Raw genomic sequence first — 17,626 nt, forward strand, 5'->3', positions numbered from 1 at the left:
TGCAAAGATTCGTAAATTTGTCCAATCTCTCTCATGATATGTTCCAAGCATATGGAGCGTGCAGCTACTTCCTTGTCTAGGTCTTCTAGCTTTCTTTTTAATGTTTCTTTTTCATATTCCTCTGCCTTTGTAAGGTTTTGCATAATTATATGGTATTCTTGGTATACTTCCCTTAGATCTTCTCTGGATAAGTCATCAATTTCAAACTTTAGCCACCTAAGAAATAATGTTCTGCTTTTACGGTTTGATGTGCTTACTGAGTTAAGAAACATATTAACCAACTCGTGTTTTCCTCCTCTTTGCAGAATTTCTACTTGTTCCTCACGACACGTTTTCATAATTTGTTCCCTTTTTGCCATATAGATTTGTACATCTTCATTCTTTTCTCTGTAGGTGATTCTTAATTTTTCTTTGTCAGCAGCAGCCCAGTTAATCCAAGGTTTACCTTGAAGGGGGAAAAATGAGCTTTTTCTTTTCTCGTGCTCTGTTTTCCTTAGTAGTGCGGATAAATCCTGTGCCTTTTTCTTTGCTCTCATAAATTTATCAGTAGTTATATCAACTATGAAATATGTGTCAGAGGAACAGACGTTCTCAAGGCACACCGTTTTACCTTGTACTAATTTCATAAGTAGAGATCTTGTCTCTTGTACAAATGCAGCTCTTTGTTTATCGACTACCTCAATATACTCCAGCTCATTCGCTGAGGCTTTGAGACTTGCCGTAAAATTATCAAAAGTAACTTCATCATCACTTCCAATCTGCTGGTCAGCAAGTACAACAAGCACAGTGTTTCCCATGTCGAGACATGACTGTATGATATGCCTACAACTGCCAAGATATTCCACCTTAGACAACACTGTAATTACATTTGCAAGTTTAGATAATACTGGAATATGACTTTGAAATGTAACTGCAGCACCGTGCAAGTTGAGAAACATCACTGCATCTTCGAAATGATCTGTTACTTTTCCTTCTGATTTCGGTGTGGGAAAGTACCAACCGATATCTATCAGCCCATCAACAAGATATCGATGTTTTGTGGAACCAGGTGAGTCTCTATTAAAGAAAATAGAATGTGTATTCTCTGTTGCACTGATCACGCTGTTTATCAGAGCAGACTTAGATAATCCAATTGTGCCTACACGAATGAAGGCGACGCTTGGGAATGACTCTTTGACAAGACGGGCCTCTCTGACACTAATATTTCCATTATTGTTTGTTTGCCACTTCATCGTGAGATTCTGCAATGGCCATAAATAGCACGATGGCAGTAGAGGAGGTGCCTTTTCTTGAATGACGAAGGGAATAGCTAATCGACAGCTCCACATGTGTGTAACAAGGTCTTGTCTGCAAATATCATCATAGCATAAAAATGTAGAAATTATGATATCCATTGGACTGACATCTAATTCTTTTTGTTCGTCGTATCTTTTATTCATCTTTTGTCTCTAATTACTTTGGGTACACGTTTGAAGGGTCGATGATTGCTTATGTTTAAAATTGCCTTGCGTTTTAATCATATTTTGTAATTTTATGGATAAAGTAGTTTGCTAATTCTCCCTGACATTTTGGCAGCTCATCGAACAAAGAACATTTTGTTATTTGGTACATGTCTTCTCGAGATAAACGTCCGGGGTACTTTTTTGTCAAATTCAATATTTTGAGGACACTTAACAGCACCTTTATCGCTCCGTGTTCAGTTTCCCCTTCTTTACAACCTTTTCGTTTTTCCTTTTTTGTATCTGTAGTCTCAGCGATCAAAGATTTCGCATTTATAAGACCTAACTCCTCGTCCCTCGGATTGTTGTTTTTAGTAGTATCTTGTGTGCTATTGTCATCATCTGAACTAGTGGAGTCAAATACACTTTCATTTCCTGATCCTTTGACGTCTTCATTTTCCGCTGTAACCTGATCTGACAATTTTCCATCCATTGATATTTGTTCTTTGGTGATATGTTTTTGGCTTATGTTGCTCTGGTTGTCGTGTCTCTCTATTTCTTTATGATGCTCATTTGAATCCACATCTTCATGAAAAGCTCGAAATATGAGAAGCGCAATGCGTACTAAGACCCCAAGAAACAGGATTACTATAATGATGATCATTGTGACAGTATATCATTAAGTTGTAAAGTTAATAATTATTTTAGTGGAGGGTGGGTTAGAGTGGGAACTTCTTTACATTTATTTTCAGTAGAGGAATTTATAGGAGGAGCTTACATTGTGAGTCCCTAATAAAAATGTTTTTGAACGTGAAAGTAACAATCTATATAATTTCACATGGTATTTATGTCGAGTTTGTCTGTCTCAAAATACTTGATATTGTTTTGTAATTGAAAATAAAACAAAACAACAAAACATAAAATTCGTGTGAATTCCATACGTTTGTTTTCATCGTTAGTAGATACAGACTAAAACATACTTTCATATCTTAATTCTCTTTCATTTCAGATATCAGATATAGAATCTTTTAAAGATGTTATATATGCAAGCATTCTCACAGTATTGTGTTATATAATATGCAACAAACCACTATTCTGCAATTGGTCTAAATACAATATAATGTGAACTTGCACATTACGCTCGCTGGCAATTTGACACTCCTTGTTTATAGGCTTGACTGTTTGAATTCCTGATCGATTGAAGGCATTCTCCCTAAAGCATGTCATCGGAGTTATTACATAGATATTAACAATTTGTCCATGCGAAGGCCTGGAGATAATTACAGGGAATCAATATTTGTTTGAAGTCGTCTTCCTGAAATGTTATCAATTATTAACATCATATATAAAAAACGATCGTAGTTTTTTTTAAAAATCTATAATTATGAAGATTAAATCATTAAAATATACACACATTTCAGCTTTAGAATTTTGAAACTTTAGTTACATAAATACCTTCACAACCGTTTCAGTTACTTCTATAAGCAAACTATATTGATATTACTTGATAAAATGCACAATATTTGTTAATTGTTTATCTCAACAGATAAAGTAAGATTCTAAATAATATTAAACCCAGCACAAAAACATATGCATTATTGGTTTTCTCTACATGTTATATGGTGTGCGCGTTTGGTGTTCTAATCGACTTTAATTACTTCTGTCTTGTAGAAATTGAAGACTCTGCCACATCGACTACCACTGAGTGCTTGCTTTTATGTAAAATTTCAGCTTCTTATACGTCTTAAATTAAAATGGACATGTTCATCGAGGAGTCTGCTTTGCAACGTTTCATGAAAACATGAAAACTTTACCTGAATCAAATACACGCATAGTCAAAGTGGAAGGGATTTATGTCCGCGACCAATAGGTAGCTAATATTTCGCAGTTAAGAAAAGAAGTCGCTATACGGCATCCAGAAAAAGTCAACGCAATACCTATCTAATAGAATACATGAATGAAACAGATGAAAAGAATTATCAAAGTATTGGAGCTAAGCAAAAGTGCATTTTGTTTAACTGGTTCCATTTCTCAACACATATGAACCGCTCAGTAAAACTCATTGTTGAATCGGCACCTTTGCTTTTATGCGTTTAAAACTGTCATTGTTTTACTAATTGCTGACATATGGATAAAGACATGTCCGGAAACAGAGTAGCAGAGCTATATTCAAGCATTTAAATAAGTTGTACCCGACAAATTCAGCGAAAATGGCTAACTGGACATATAAGGGAGATAACATTTTACCCGTTAGCCACCGTCGTAATACAATACTAACAGTTTCCCAGTGTTCAATTTTAAGTACTGCTTACCAGCTGTCGCAATTGATGCTAAAAGCCCAAACACCTTTGCTTCCATTATAATTTATAGAGAAAGAATTTTTTTGACAACCAGCTTACAAGGAAAACATTAAACACTAAACACTTTGATATCGTTCAAAGTAAAGTATAATTATTTCACAGAGAAAACATTTGAAGTAAAACAGTGTGATTATTATGTCAAAACAGCTGTTTATTTATAATTCTATAAATATAAATTTAAATAATTCTAGCTGCACAGTATAGGCAACGAACAGTCCAAGTCAGCATAAAATTTTGCTGATGAGCATCATTATATAAATTTGAAATTAATGCCTTCTGGGTATAATGATTACATACTAATTTGTTCCAATTCTCTTCATTCGTTGATTTTTAGAAGTTGCATAGATGTGTCTTCTAACATTCTAACATTTGCCATGTTGGACAGTTGATAGTTATCACATTAAAAATCCCTCATGCCGGTGTTGTTTTGTTTTATTTGATAAATAACAAGAAAATCAATACTGGTATCAGAATTTCCTAAAATATTCAATATGATGCATAGTTATCACAAGATTTCGTTTCATCTTGCTTCAGACATCTGACGGAATTATTCCAAGAAAACGCCCTAAAAATAGTTGTTGCAGTTTTCAAACATTTTTATTAAAGAACCTCAAAATTCTCAGGATGGATAGTCCAATGCAGTCTGGGAATTCCTGATGCATTTGTATTCTGGAAATTACTAAGAATTATGTGTTCTAATACTGTCCTGGCATATCCTGACTGCAATATCCAATATAACCTGAGAAACGTTTGATCTAAAATAAGCCGAGATAATCGAAGGGTTGAGGGTGAATTCCTGGGACATTACTGCAAGAGAATTATGTTGAGCGGTTTGGCTTTTGAAGTTCATGTTACTAACGGCGGATCAGCCCTGTTTGATATTTGATGGCGGATCAGCCCAATATAAAAAGATGCATTAGTGTAAACTGTTCCAAATTGAGTCGTGCAGAATAAAAAAAAAAAAAAAATAAGTTAACTATACGCAACTATTTCTCTTTAGAATGATCGACCACATATGATGTTAAATGTACTCATAATTGTACAAAAGTAATTTGTGTCTTTCATTTGTAATCATGGCAGCTATGTCTGATGGCGGATTGCCATCACTCATGCAAGCTTAAGGTATTTAAAGGCTTTCGTCATGAAGCCAGATTTTATCAGCAAAATTTAGCTAAATTTGATTTGTCTTTGTGCTATGAGCAATTGTCTGTTAGAAAGTGCCATTTAAATGAGCTTCTTTTTTTTGTCAGCATCTGTGTGGTTTTATTTCATTATGGATCGACTATGTTTATTTAAATTTACTCGTATTGGGTCAACTCAGTCAAATGCTTTTCTATAACAAAAACAGTTTACAGATTCTGCGGTGGTCGCATGTTATAGTGGATAAGTATCATTTGTATCATTTTAAAGGTTTTCATGCAAGGATGCTATCTGCCAAATAGAAGATGGTCCAGAATGTTGCCCTTAGTTGCAAGACTACCATATGTTCACTTGACGTTGCAGAAGCTAAATCAGAAGCCTGTAGAAGCATGACAGTCCGTGAACAGCAGAAACGAACACAACTGCTTAATTGTAATTCTTACTTGTACACACGCACAAACAATTTCCTATTTCCTATTTTAATAATTCATATGCAGTATAGGTTTAAGACAGCTAACCAGTCCATTACATTGAGACTTTTCGTAAAGGGTAGAAATCTTTTACAAATGTAGCAATAATCATATATATATATATATATATATATATATATATATATATATATATATATATATATATATAGACAAACAATTAAACATATTTATTGTGAAAAAATTTGTTTTCCACTTTCAAATTCAAATCTCATCAAAACAAAACAAAGTATGACGTAAGACATCATGTTTGCAAACATCATCAATAACTACAAGAAAATTCATGGCGATGTAAAGATTTACCGAGAAAAGAGAAAACTACAAATTCAAACAAGACAGAGTCAAAAAAACGAAGTCAATAAAATTATTCATTATCGACATGTACTCATATTATACCTTGTTAATTCCATACAACAGCAAGGGAGCTATTCTAGGAGAAACATCAATATTCTTTGGAAACCTATAACGAAGAAACATATAATATAATTTGAAGACCCAGTGTGCATTCATGTATTCATTGACGTTAGTACCATATATGTGTATACAAATGTCAATCTAATTCATGAAAATGTAAGGAGTCAGAAATTCAGGCCCAGTGTTATATAATCAGGAAAGTAACTAAGTATTGGTTGGAACGTTTTGGTTTTACCTCCACAGTTACAGCGGCAAGCTATGAAAATTCATCATAGAGTTACTTACACAATTTAGAGTGATCTAATTACTCCTGACCACAGTAATTTGCAAAGTTAACAGATCATAATTACAAACAAAATCCGACTCAACCAATGAATAAAGGAAATAGTTTATACAAAAGGTGTATTTATGTAATATATATCCATGATAATAATGTTATCCGAAACCTAGTAAATATCATTTACAGTGTAACTAGCTTACTGTATGATTTAATGAAAGCTACTTAACATAACTGCTAATGTGTTATAGGTATACACTAGATTATTATTAATCATTTATTATTTGAACTGTATACATTTACCTGGAAAGAAATTATTAATATTGAGTTTTCGTATGTAAAATTACAAAAACAATGGATGTTGCATTTAAAATCATCTCCATGTTGAATAAATGCAAATGACTACAGTGTTAGTGTATCCAAATTTATAATTCACGCACTGTATTTCATCATAAACATGAGAAAAAAAAATGAGGAAACTATATAAGGAACTTCCGTAGTGTGGTGCGACCTTACTCTATATCCAGTTCAGAGAAAGGAATGGGTGCTGTTAAAAACTGACATACAGAACAAAGAATATCATTAAGACGCAGCCACTCCTACAGCAAATGCAGATTATCATATCCATCAATATACATACCTTCATGTATGTTTTCATTCATATATACAATCACATGCGTATGTACAATGAATACATACTCCTATATCTGTTTTAAAAAATGTTGAGGTTTCTCTTCTTTGTGCTATTTTACTATTCTAGCACCTGACACATGCCTGAAAAAAAACATATTATATAAAATCTAAATCCTGCGACCGTTACTGTGAGGAGAAATATATGTTCATTTGAGGCAAGAAGATAACAAATGAATGATCGGTTGATAAAAAAAGACACAAAACGCGATCTATTTTCACACCCTATTACCAAATGAATTTGTAGGTTTTAAAGCGGATAGGTGATAATAAACCCCTAATATAAAACAGCATAAGTATTGATTCACTAAACATAAACGTAACGTTAAATGGCCTTGTAGTCCAGTATACGTTTAAAATCTGCTACACCCAGACAATATATCGTTTGCCAAACAAGTTGTAGTTCATATATCTCTTTAATGTTTCGTTAATGTATGTCCTAGTTTGGAATAAAGATACGCCTAAGAGCTTGAATTTTCAAAAAGAAATTACCGTAACAAACATCCCTTATTGAACACGAACTGACATTATGGCAATGATAACATGTAAAATAGAATATTGAATCAACTTATCATTGCGAAAATCGTTCTGTACATGTGCACGCGTGGTCTGTCCAACGTCGAAGCGCAAAACTAGCGAGGGGAGGTAATGGGCAAGAGTTCTTGCCCTTCGTTTGATATTGACAGAAATACGATTTGCTTGTTTTAGAGGAGCTTGATTCTCGTAATTGTATCCTAGTGTTCATAACGTAATGTGATTGGGGATTGCGGGATGTATTCGAAGGAGAAAATGAAGAAAAATAGAAACATGTGGAAATGATTCATTAGTTTCATGTTGGTGTTTATTCATTGCCTGTATAATGGTAATATAAAAATATTATTCATAACTCCTATTATTCCAATTATATTTTCAATACAGAGCACAACTGTGTAATAATATTTTTGACAATATTACTTACATAGAGCCGTTGTTCATAGCTCTCAGTGAACTGCTGTCTGTTTCATATAATTAACATATTGTTGAGATATCTGCACTACTTATGATACTGTCTAGAAAAATTATCATTGAGAAACACTATAACAATTACTTTAAAACTAATCAAGTGTATGTTGTTTTGCTCGCTGAAGATAAATATATGCAAACAAACGTTACCGCAATTGCACAACAAAGAGCACTAAAATGCACGTTTTAAATCAAAATAAATTCAACAGTTCAAAACGAAATGATAAGAAGATGGCATTAAAACATCATACGATATAAGCAAAAGGGTATTAAAGCAACACTTGGGTATTGTTGAGACCTTTGATGATCTTTTTCTGTTTTTATTTTCTTTCTTTTTTGTATTACTTTGTCCTTTCCTTTTCGCCTTGTTTACAAAACGTCTACTTTGCCTTGATAACAAGAAAATATCAGATACATTATATAAAATGTGTTATCTGGCTAATATTACTGAGGAAAAAAGCGATAGATTTTATCTGATATGTTGATTGTTATTGTCTCTGTAATCATATAACGAAGTAAAGTTATAATAGGGTTATGGATATATAAAATGACAGACACTTTATTGTATTTTTCACGTTTTCCCCATGTCAATTTCAGGAATTCAACATTTTTCTTGCTTTTGGATTCCTTGTTTCAGAAGCTTCAAGCATTTAATAAAAAATAACGTTATTCAGGGCTAAGGACAGGTTATACTTTTGAAGAAAACTGGACATCGGCTTTATGCCTAATTTTCATGTTTCTAATGATTTATACAATATATCAGTTTGTCATGTATTTTAAACTCTTTACCTTCAAATCATCGTGTTGTAGACACTGCATCATAAAATTTGAGGAGGAGATGAATAAGTTCCTTTTCGCTAATACTGTACTGTGCGGATATTTACAGCGAGATATCTGACAGAGGAAATTCAACATAGCAGTGCAAAGTAAATTACACAGTGCATAACTATTTACAGAGGGAAACGCGTTTCAAAAATAAGTTTGTGCAAAGTAAATTCCTCCATATACCTTTCAATATCATGCTAAGGAGAAGGGATTTTGTAAATAGATTATATTAATTATTCTTTCAAAAGTATTTATTCCAGGAGCTGTTGCCATTTCAACATCGAATCAGTAATAAAGCACATAATAGGCTAAGGAAACTGTATGGATCAATATTTATTTTCCTTATATCAACATCTGGTTTTCAAGGTGCGAGATAAATTCCATTGTAGACTTTTACTAAAATTAAATGTTTTCTAGCACATAATTTGGTATTTGTTTTGACATCTCTACTGATCCGGACTCAGTGTGAGGAAAAGGATGAAGGGAAAGAGCATGGGCATATGATATGAAAAGAAATAGAGATAGGATAAAAACCTATGTAATTAAAATTATTTTGCAAACAACTAGACAACTGACACTATAGTCCATCTTGATATAAGTTCATGGCGGTATGAACATATACATGTTTGTATTTGTTTCCTTATTACGTTAGGACATAAAGTGGAAGAAACTAGGCTCATGTTTTAAATAATCGGAGGATTATGAAATCAAAATATTAGTTGAATAGTTGGTCGAAAAACATATTAATGAACAACCCAACGTTTAATGGTAAGCCAAATATCAGATGTCATCATGATTGTATTTTTATTTACCTGAAATGATTTTGATTGGTTTCTTATTGTTGCCAAGGAAGTAAGAGGAAATAACTTCAGGGTGACGAGAACGAAATTAGTCAAATCTATTGCACTTAAGAAAACAACAAGCTTTTGAATATCATATTTATTTGTAACATTCTGTCCTAATTTCAGCTTTGAATATAAAAATCAAATTATTATGAAATTCAAGCCTTAATAAAATTAGTCATATTTACTCAATATATAAAAAAGGAAGCATTAACACGATAAAAAATAATAACAGTCTATTACATTAATTAAATTTAATGCGGATAAAACCAATTTTAATAGAATTTTGTTTTTATAAATTAAAGGTTTTTAAACAGCATATGTGCACATGATACATATAACATATTGCAGAGAGATGCATTAGAAGCTTACGCAGCCGACGACTGAAGCTACATAATGCATTTTATTTGCACCTATTTGGTAAAAATAATAATTTAAAAGATATTAAACTATGATCTCGACATATGTCTTATAATATTTTGACAATATTTTAGAATCCATATAATAGTTCATTTGTGACACTGATACACAGCTGCAAACACTAGGAGATCTTCGAGACAAGTTTGGTCTACTAGCAGCATTTCATACTTACGTAGCAATGAATCCTGAAATTCAAAAGAATGGACAGGTCCTTGAGTAGTAAAGAAGATTTATCTTGTTGTATTTGATGTAAAGATTCTGAAAGATAAATATGGATGCATATTATTTTAAAATTGAAGAACAAAACCAATAATAATAATAATAATAATTGCAAATATGGTGATCATTAATAAATTCACATCATCAGTTACTTTCAGCACAGTATGTAAAAGATATATTTATAAATTATTTTTTTTATAATTATTGTTAATATCATAATCATCGTCAGCGAGATGTCAATTATAGACGACTCGTAAAAACGAGGCAATTATAAATGATGCACGAGTCTTGTTAATCCAAAACCACATTGTATGGAAAAAATTAAATTATTTTTGATTGTTCTTATCACGGTAACATAGGTTTGCAGTCGTTGCTATCATAGAAAATGTTATGGCATTATTAAGCAAAGTTACTCACCGAAAGCTAGGAATCAAAACCAGCGATATAGTGAGATCACCGTTCTAACATATGTGCGTATTGTTCAAATACCTGTACCGGTTTTTATACCTGCCACTCTGATACCTAGTATTCGGCTTTGAACTCAATATTATTAATACACAAGTACTTAGATTGCCAAAAAACGAGCTAATATGTAGTTAAGGTCATTTTGATGAAAACTGGCCGTTTTTCTACCGTGGCACTAAGACAGCATAAAATAAGCACTTCGGTGTGGATGTGTGGGGGAGGGAGGTAAAAAGAGATAGCGCCTAAAGACAATGATGCGATCTCTTAATCAAGACAATACCTAATTTAACATGAAACGATTTCAACATCACCTCTTTCTTGTTGTGAACATGTTTTGAGGTTTTCGGTTACAGTATCTTCTGTATGTGTTCGCGACCATTCGACCGATTACAGGATATTAGTTAATTCATTTTGCACACGTATTTAATAATGTAAAAAGAAATTTGCATTTAATTTTCAAACTCAAGCATCTATTTATACTGTAAAATGAAATTTACATTACATTTCATTTGCAATGTCAAGCGTGACTCTATTAATGCAAAATGAAATTTCTATGTAACCTGCACTAACAAGCGTCTCTCTAATAATGCGAAATGAATCCTTCGTGTAATGTTCAATATCAGTCGCACCTCAACTATTATACAATAAAATTTACTTGTAATTTTCAATATCAAACTTGTCTCTAATAACATGGTAATTATATATCGAAAGAACGAAAAACAAAACAAATCTTATTTAAAGAAAAGTCGGTAGTAATGAGTGTACTTGGTTATCTCTGTTAGAGGTTCATGGTTATTTCTGTTCCTTATGGTATAACGGTACCAATTGCGCAAGTCCAGGTGGGCGGAGCTTAAGGTGTATGGAACATTGTATTCAGAATTAAAGAAAAACACTAGCTGTGATTGGTGCATTATGTAAGAGTTGTACTTTCTGTTTGGCTTAAAATAAATGTTGAGCCTCTTGGCAACATGTGAGTTTGTGTTAATTTCTATCTAGATCATATTTTGTATTTTTTATGATTTTTTTAAAAATATGGTACAATTGGCTGAAAATGTGCTTGTTGTGACTAGATAACTCTTACCCCTGTCTAGTTCCAGTAGAGTTATCTCTCTTAAATGCAATGGAGTACCTGGTTATGTCATTGTCAAATTGACAATCTAGCATTGTTCTATATGACAGTGTGTGACATGCATGCCCAAGGAGGACAGAAAGTATATTTATTTCACAAAACATTAGCATTGAGGTATATGGAAAAACAATTGGTACCGTGATACCTTATAAGACAAAGTACTTTGTTCCATGTCATTAGGTCCACGTCTGGTAGCTTACTTATTTTTAAAAAAATTACCATCCCTCAGTATACCAAGGATAGGATAATGTTAATATTTGTATGATATTTGCGATAGTTGGTTTGATTTTTTTCACAATTATGAATTTTTAGTTTAGTATTTAGTCTGAATGTACTAGTGTTATCAAAGAGGCTTAATGTCTTGACTGGGATATGTACTGACTTCATATAATACACAGTTCCTCAATGCAACTGCCAAAGCCACAATTCTTATCAATCTGCTATTCCATCATAAAGAGAAAACATTACCAGAAAGGAAATGGCCAGTGTATACCAAATAAATGACGAATATTGGACGTTGACTTCATTTTGAGGTGATGAATACATGCCCGTGCGAGTGTGGGCTCTGGTACACGAATTAAATTATAGGTGCCGTTACTGGGGTAGTTCGAAGGATTCAAATCATTCTTGTAACGAATTATACTTAATAGTGAAAACCCTCGAAATCAAAGCCTCTATATAGCTAGATCAATAAATGGTGCGTTCACGACTTCTTCTATCTAAAATATCACCTTTTTTCCAGTAAACCAAAACTCCTCAACTTCGTAAACCGCAACGTATTTCGATCATGTGATTCAGTTTTACATACAATTAGACACAACATGCACACACAACTTCAAACTTGGAAATGTATTTCTGCTGCTAAATTCCTGATACACGGTTAGCAAGTTAGTATTTCAAACAGAGACAAAATTCCACATACTATTACAACGATACTTTACACCCGCACCGACAAATAGTAGGGTCGATCGTCAGCTAATCGGACTGATGAAGAATGATGATTATCTCAAGAGCACATTAACTTGCAAGGATTTCATAAAACAAATACTTGGTGAATATCTGCCTGTTGTACTGTATGTATCTGTCTCTATGTCTTTATTTAATTTTACGTTCTTAGTTAATACCTCAAGTACACTTAAATGACTTCACATATATCTGTGTTAAACTCTTGGAGGTATTTACATTTGTCCATTGGAAAGTGTTTATTGTTGAAAGATGTGACCGCTTCCACAACAGGTAAATAAAAATATAAAAGATTTAGTTACGAATATTTAAGAAAATAACAAACCTCAATTTAGTTCGTCAACTTTTTTATAATTTAGCTGCAGCATAATGCAGAACTAATATTTATATATCAGATGTGTTTATATTCAAAAGTGTCAAGTCTATTTGCTGTTGTTGTTGTTATTAGGTTTAACGCCATTTTTCAGCACAAGATAGGCTATACATTGCGGCCAGTATCAATGGTGGAGGAAGAACCCGGGAAATTCCCGGAAAGAACCACCGACCCACGAGAAGCTACTGGCAAGCTTTCTTACATACCCACATTGGCCGAGTCCGAGATTCGAACCCATGCAGACAGAGGTGAGATGGCAGTGATCCGTATCGGTGAGCACTTTAGACCACTCGGCCACTCGGGGTCAAGTCTATTTGCACTAGTTTATTTATATATCATGTGCAGTGCGAGCTCCGTCATTTAACAGCGTCATCATCAGCAAGGTACAGAGCCTGCAGTCCACCAGTGAACTTTGTCAGTGGACAGTTGTTCACAGTGTGTGACATGGTCTGTAGAGCTCCACAGCAACATAAAGAGTCAGTGGCATGGCCCCATCGGACAAGGTTACTATTGTTGAAGCTTAGTGAAACTTTGTTAATAGTATCGCTTTACTGGATGTTGCCGACTATGTAGCGTACTAACTGCATGTTTGATGTTCGCACATATCATGCGACCTTGCTTAATGCAACTTCCTTTTGATTATACACCATGTATATGTTTGATTATATACGGTTAACTGCTTATTGAGTCAATGGGGAAAATAATGGATACAACATAATAATTATATAATAGATAACCTTAAAATTGATCATTTTTCTTATCACAATTTTGCACTTAATATATAAAATGGTCTTTAAGTAAACTTGATGTAAATTTAGAAAATCATTTTCATTCCATAAAATCTCATATGCTGTATTTTATATAAATTGCTAGTCATTTAAAGTTTATCTTTTGTATAATTCATTTTCCTTTCATATGTCAGCAAGTACTGACTGCCGCTATAAACAATAATACACTGACTAAAGGTGCTGAAAACCTATTGGTAATTTACGATGTGTAACTATTTTGTGAACTATGCTTTCTACTACCGAAACACTGTTTAGGATGAAGCAAACGGTGTACACATTATATGTTTTACCCAATTATAAATACCATTGTCCATCTCTTACTTTGTATTACTAACACATGTACCGGATATGTTTACACTATCCAATTAATACATGTAAAGCATAACTGGAAAAATATGGAGTAAAGAGTATGAAGTGCATGTGTCAGGTACATTTATAATGGCAACATACTTTCTAAAGATGAAGATTACACAAATATTGAGCAAATATTATTTGACCCCCTGCTCAGCAAGCAGTCTTCAACAGATTTTGTCTTGGATTGGTGACCTGCATTTTTACAAATACGACAAATGCAACATTGTCAGTAGATACCCTGAACAATACATGTTTGCACCTCTTTATAAAAGAGTCACTCTTCTTCCATCAATGAGAAATAACAGATATAATAATTTACCATACTCGAAAAGAAATGAAATGCACTTTGTGAATCGGAATCGAGACGAAGTCATATTTGCTCTGCCATAATTGTTCTTTACCCGTAACGACTCTTGAGAAGTTTATAACTTTAAAATAGTTTGCATTTTGTATACGGTGTACACGTTAATCTAACAACACAAATTTGTTATTAGCAGGATTAGGCAAAGATATATAATTATTTTGTCGCCATCAACACAATAGACTTTTTTATACTAGCCAGATATAACTCCACAGCGCTGCAAGCAACAGCATAGAACAATTGTGTATATTGGAAATAGAGCTCATTATTTGTTTTAGAGGCCATTGGGACTGTTAATAAACATGAAATTACCCTCTGAACAATGACCCAATATCCGTTTCTTACACTCAAGTGGGTCGACAATATATATGGCTAACTGCTTTGAACACCTGCGTGCTGGCTTTCACACACACACACACTCACACACACATACACACACACACATACATACATGCATACATACATACATACATAAACACATATATATATGTATATGTATGTGTGTGTGTGTGTGTGTGTGTGTGTGTGTGTGTGTGTGTGTGAAAGCCAGCACGCAGGTGTTCAAAGCAGTTCGCCATACTGTGTTTGTAGAACTCTGTTTTCTTGATATAAACCTTCTTTCTTGTTTAAATCATAAGTGTGTCTTATGTTCATACAATCAAAATGAACGTAAATTGAGTTTGTTTCAAAACTAAGAGAAGCAGCTTATTAATTTGCAATGGATATTGTGATTATTTGCAAAAGTTCATAACTAAATTGTGTAGGGGACACTTTGGACTCGGTGTGCATAGTTCATTTATTCCGTCAATACATAATTGCTTGTAGTCAGTCTGGACTGCATTGGAAAGTATGTTTATTTGTATGTGATATAGATAAAGTAAAATGTATGGATAGTATGTAAGCTGTATGATTGATGATCAACTAATTACAACTGATTGTAATTGTCAGTGGACAATGATAGGGTTTGCGTTGGCAGGGGTACCATCTGCAGAATGTTATGTTGAAGTATGTCAAAAGGAACATCCTTGCCAATATCTAATTTGACATAACATTAAAAGTATGAAAGATTTCATATGTTTCCCTGGTATTTTTCAAACTTTCTTCTATTTTAACCATCACTGATCTTACCTTGCCCAGGAAAAGATTTATTAATAAACAGAGTTAATTGTTGACCAGAAGTTCCAAGATTCTAAACCCCACCTCCACCCGTGCACTTTTAGTATATTCTCAGAGCCGTCAGTAAGTTACCAGATTTTGCTGCTTTCCAGTTTTCCCAGGCTGCGTTATCTGTACTGAGTGTGTTTCGTAAATATCATATGCTTAGCATATATCTTTCCGTTGTTCTCTATTCATATAGGACAATAGTTTTAAATGTGGATATATTTTATTCGAGCATGTTTGCCTATAACATGCACCGTAAGTTTTCAAAATTATCATACTCTAAGTTGACCAATTCTGCATGATTACTGAGGATTTAGTTTTGTTACCAAAATTATACAACTCTGAGATTCTGAGACTGAATTTGGGATTTAATGTATTCTTCATAAATATAGCTTCTGCCTCGATGCTGAAATCTTGCGAACATCACAGATATCCTGCAAAACTCTAGATTCTGTGAGATTTAGATTTCTGACAAAAAAAGAAAACTGCTTCACATGAATCACCCAAAACTGACTTTTTCATTTATGGCTGAGTAACATGGGCTTCTGCATGAATATATGTGATCATAAATACAATGCCTTAACCCATTTTAGCAAAGCTTAAAATGTACCTCATAGTGACCTTCTTTGGTTTTATGGGTGTAACAGTAATAGAGATGCATCCAATTATAAAGTTGCATGATTGGAACATATAACGAAACCCATAAAGAAATTGAAATACAAGATGCTAACAAAATCACTTAAGCGTGAACTGTGGAATTTTCATTTATGGTGGAGCAAAGTGCACGTTTGTAACAGGTTTCCGTAAATCTTAATTAAAATAAAACCAATTAATTGATACGAGTACAAGTTATTACACTGCATAAAGTTCAAGATTTAATGTATTCAATTTTACTTTATGAATATTTAGTTGTTTTTTTTTTCTTCATACTTATCTTTAATAATATAATTAATATGTAACTTTTTTTTACTTGTCTATCCAGACTCTTAATTACCAATGCTTTCCAAACCCTTTATACATCAGTCTCAGTATAATGATAATTTCCTACATGAATGAATGATGGCATTATAACAACTGTAGATTGTAGTTAATATGGTTTTAATTACAGGTTCATGCATAACAGATACTGGCTACACACTATAGTGTATCAAACAGGGGTGTAAAAGTGAGGGTCAGAAAAAAACCTTGGTGTCAAAACTGGGGACAAAATACAAAATGTGGGTGTTAACAATTTACTGATAAATTTTCAACTGAGCCTTACTTTTTCAGCTTGAGATAGGAAATTGCAATTTGTACTACATACTCTCTCTCTCTCTCTCAATACAAAAACAAAACAAAACACACACAATTAACAAATAATTGTACTGTCCAATCATGGAGTAACTGTATCAGTTCATTTTCCTTTTAAAGGCATACGTTTAAGTCTCCTTCATCTTTTTGTAGCAATACTATTAGACCGACACATTACATGTATAGTTATACATACGTAAGCCAATAGAAAACCCCAAATAAATCTTTTTAACCAAATGTCATTTAATTTATTGCCTGTCATAACATGTGAACTTTCATTTGTTTTATTGTACGGCGTCCTATAACACGAAAGGATTGTTCACGTTTGCAGGCTTTGCAATCCTACTATCAGAAGTCACACCAGCAATCCCAATGGATGTCCATTATTCCAGCAAAAGCAACTCTTTTCTTCATTTTTCATCAAAGTTAAACCCACAGTTACCATGATGTGTTCTGCTTCTATCACTTTCTTGGCTAGTGATAATTACTGCACAGTTTTCAGCTGGAGATCATTTTCTAGTCCAACAATCATCGAGGTTAGTTTGTCTGGACATCTTGCTGATCTGGATGGAAGTCGCATGAGAGCTTGCAAGGTTAAGGGAAGCTACTCTGTCAAAACATTGCCT

The 17,626-nt window shown here is 33.3% G+C and overlaps 1 long non-coding RNA gene across 2 annotated transcripts in view; it reads right to left on the reverse strand.

Moving 5' to 3' along the window:
- Window positions 1-2,572: 2,572 nt before the first annotated feature.
- The window catches only part of LOC149800021 (uncharacterized), a 38,622-nt gene continuing 23,568 nt past the window's right edge, over window positions 2,573-17,626 (reverse strand). Inside the window, exons 2-4 of one of the 2 annotated variants that reach the window (XR_016420935.1) lie at window positions 10,070-10,155; window positions 5,824-5,887; window positions 2,573-2,754 (exon numbers count right to left, since the gene is read on the reverse strand). This is a non-coding gene — a long non-coding RNA (uncharacterized LOC149800021). Of the gene's footprint in view, window positions 2,755-5,823; window positions 5,888-6,758; window positions 6,885-10,069; window positions 10,156-17,626 lie in introns of those variants that run through there. The other variant, XR_016420936.1, reaches the window with a different exon arrangement.

The sequence above is a fragment of the Sinohyriopsis cumingii genome, chromosome 5, assembly GCF_028554795.1.
Source record: "Sinohyriopsis cumingii isolate HCF-2022 chromosome 5, ASM2855479v2, whole genome shotgun sequence".
Lineage (NCBI taxonomy): Eukaryota > Metazoa > Mollusca > Bivalvia > Unionida > Unionidae > Sinohyriopsis > Sinohyriopsis cumingii.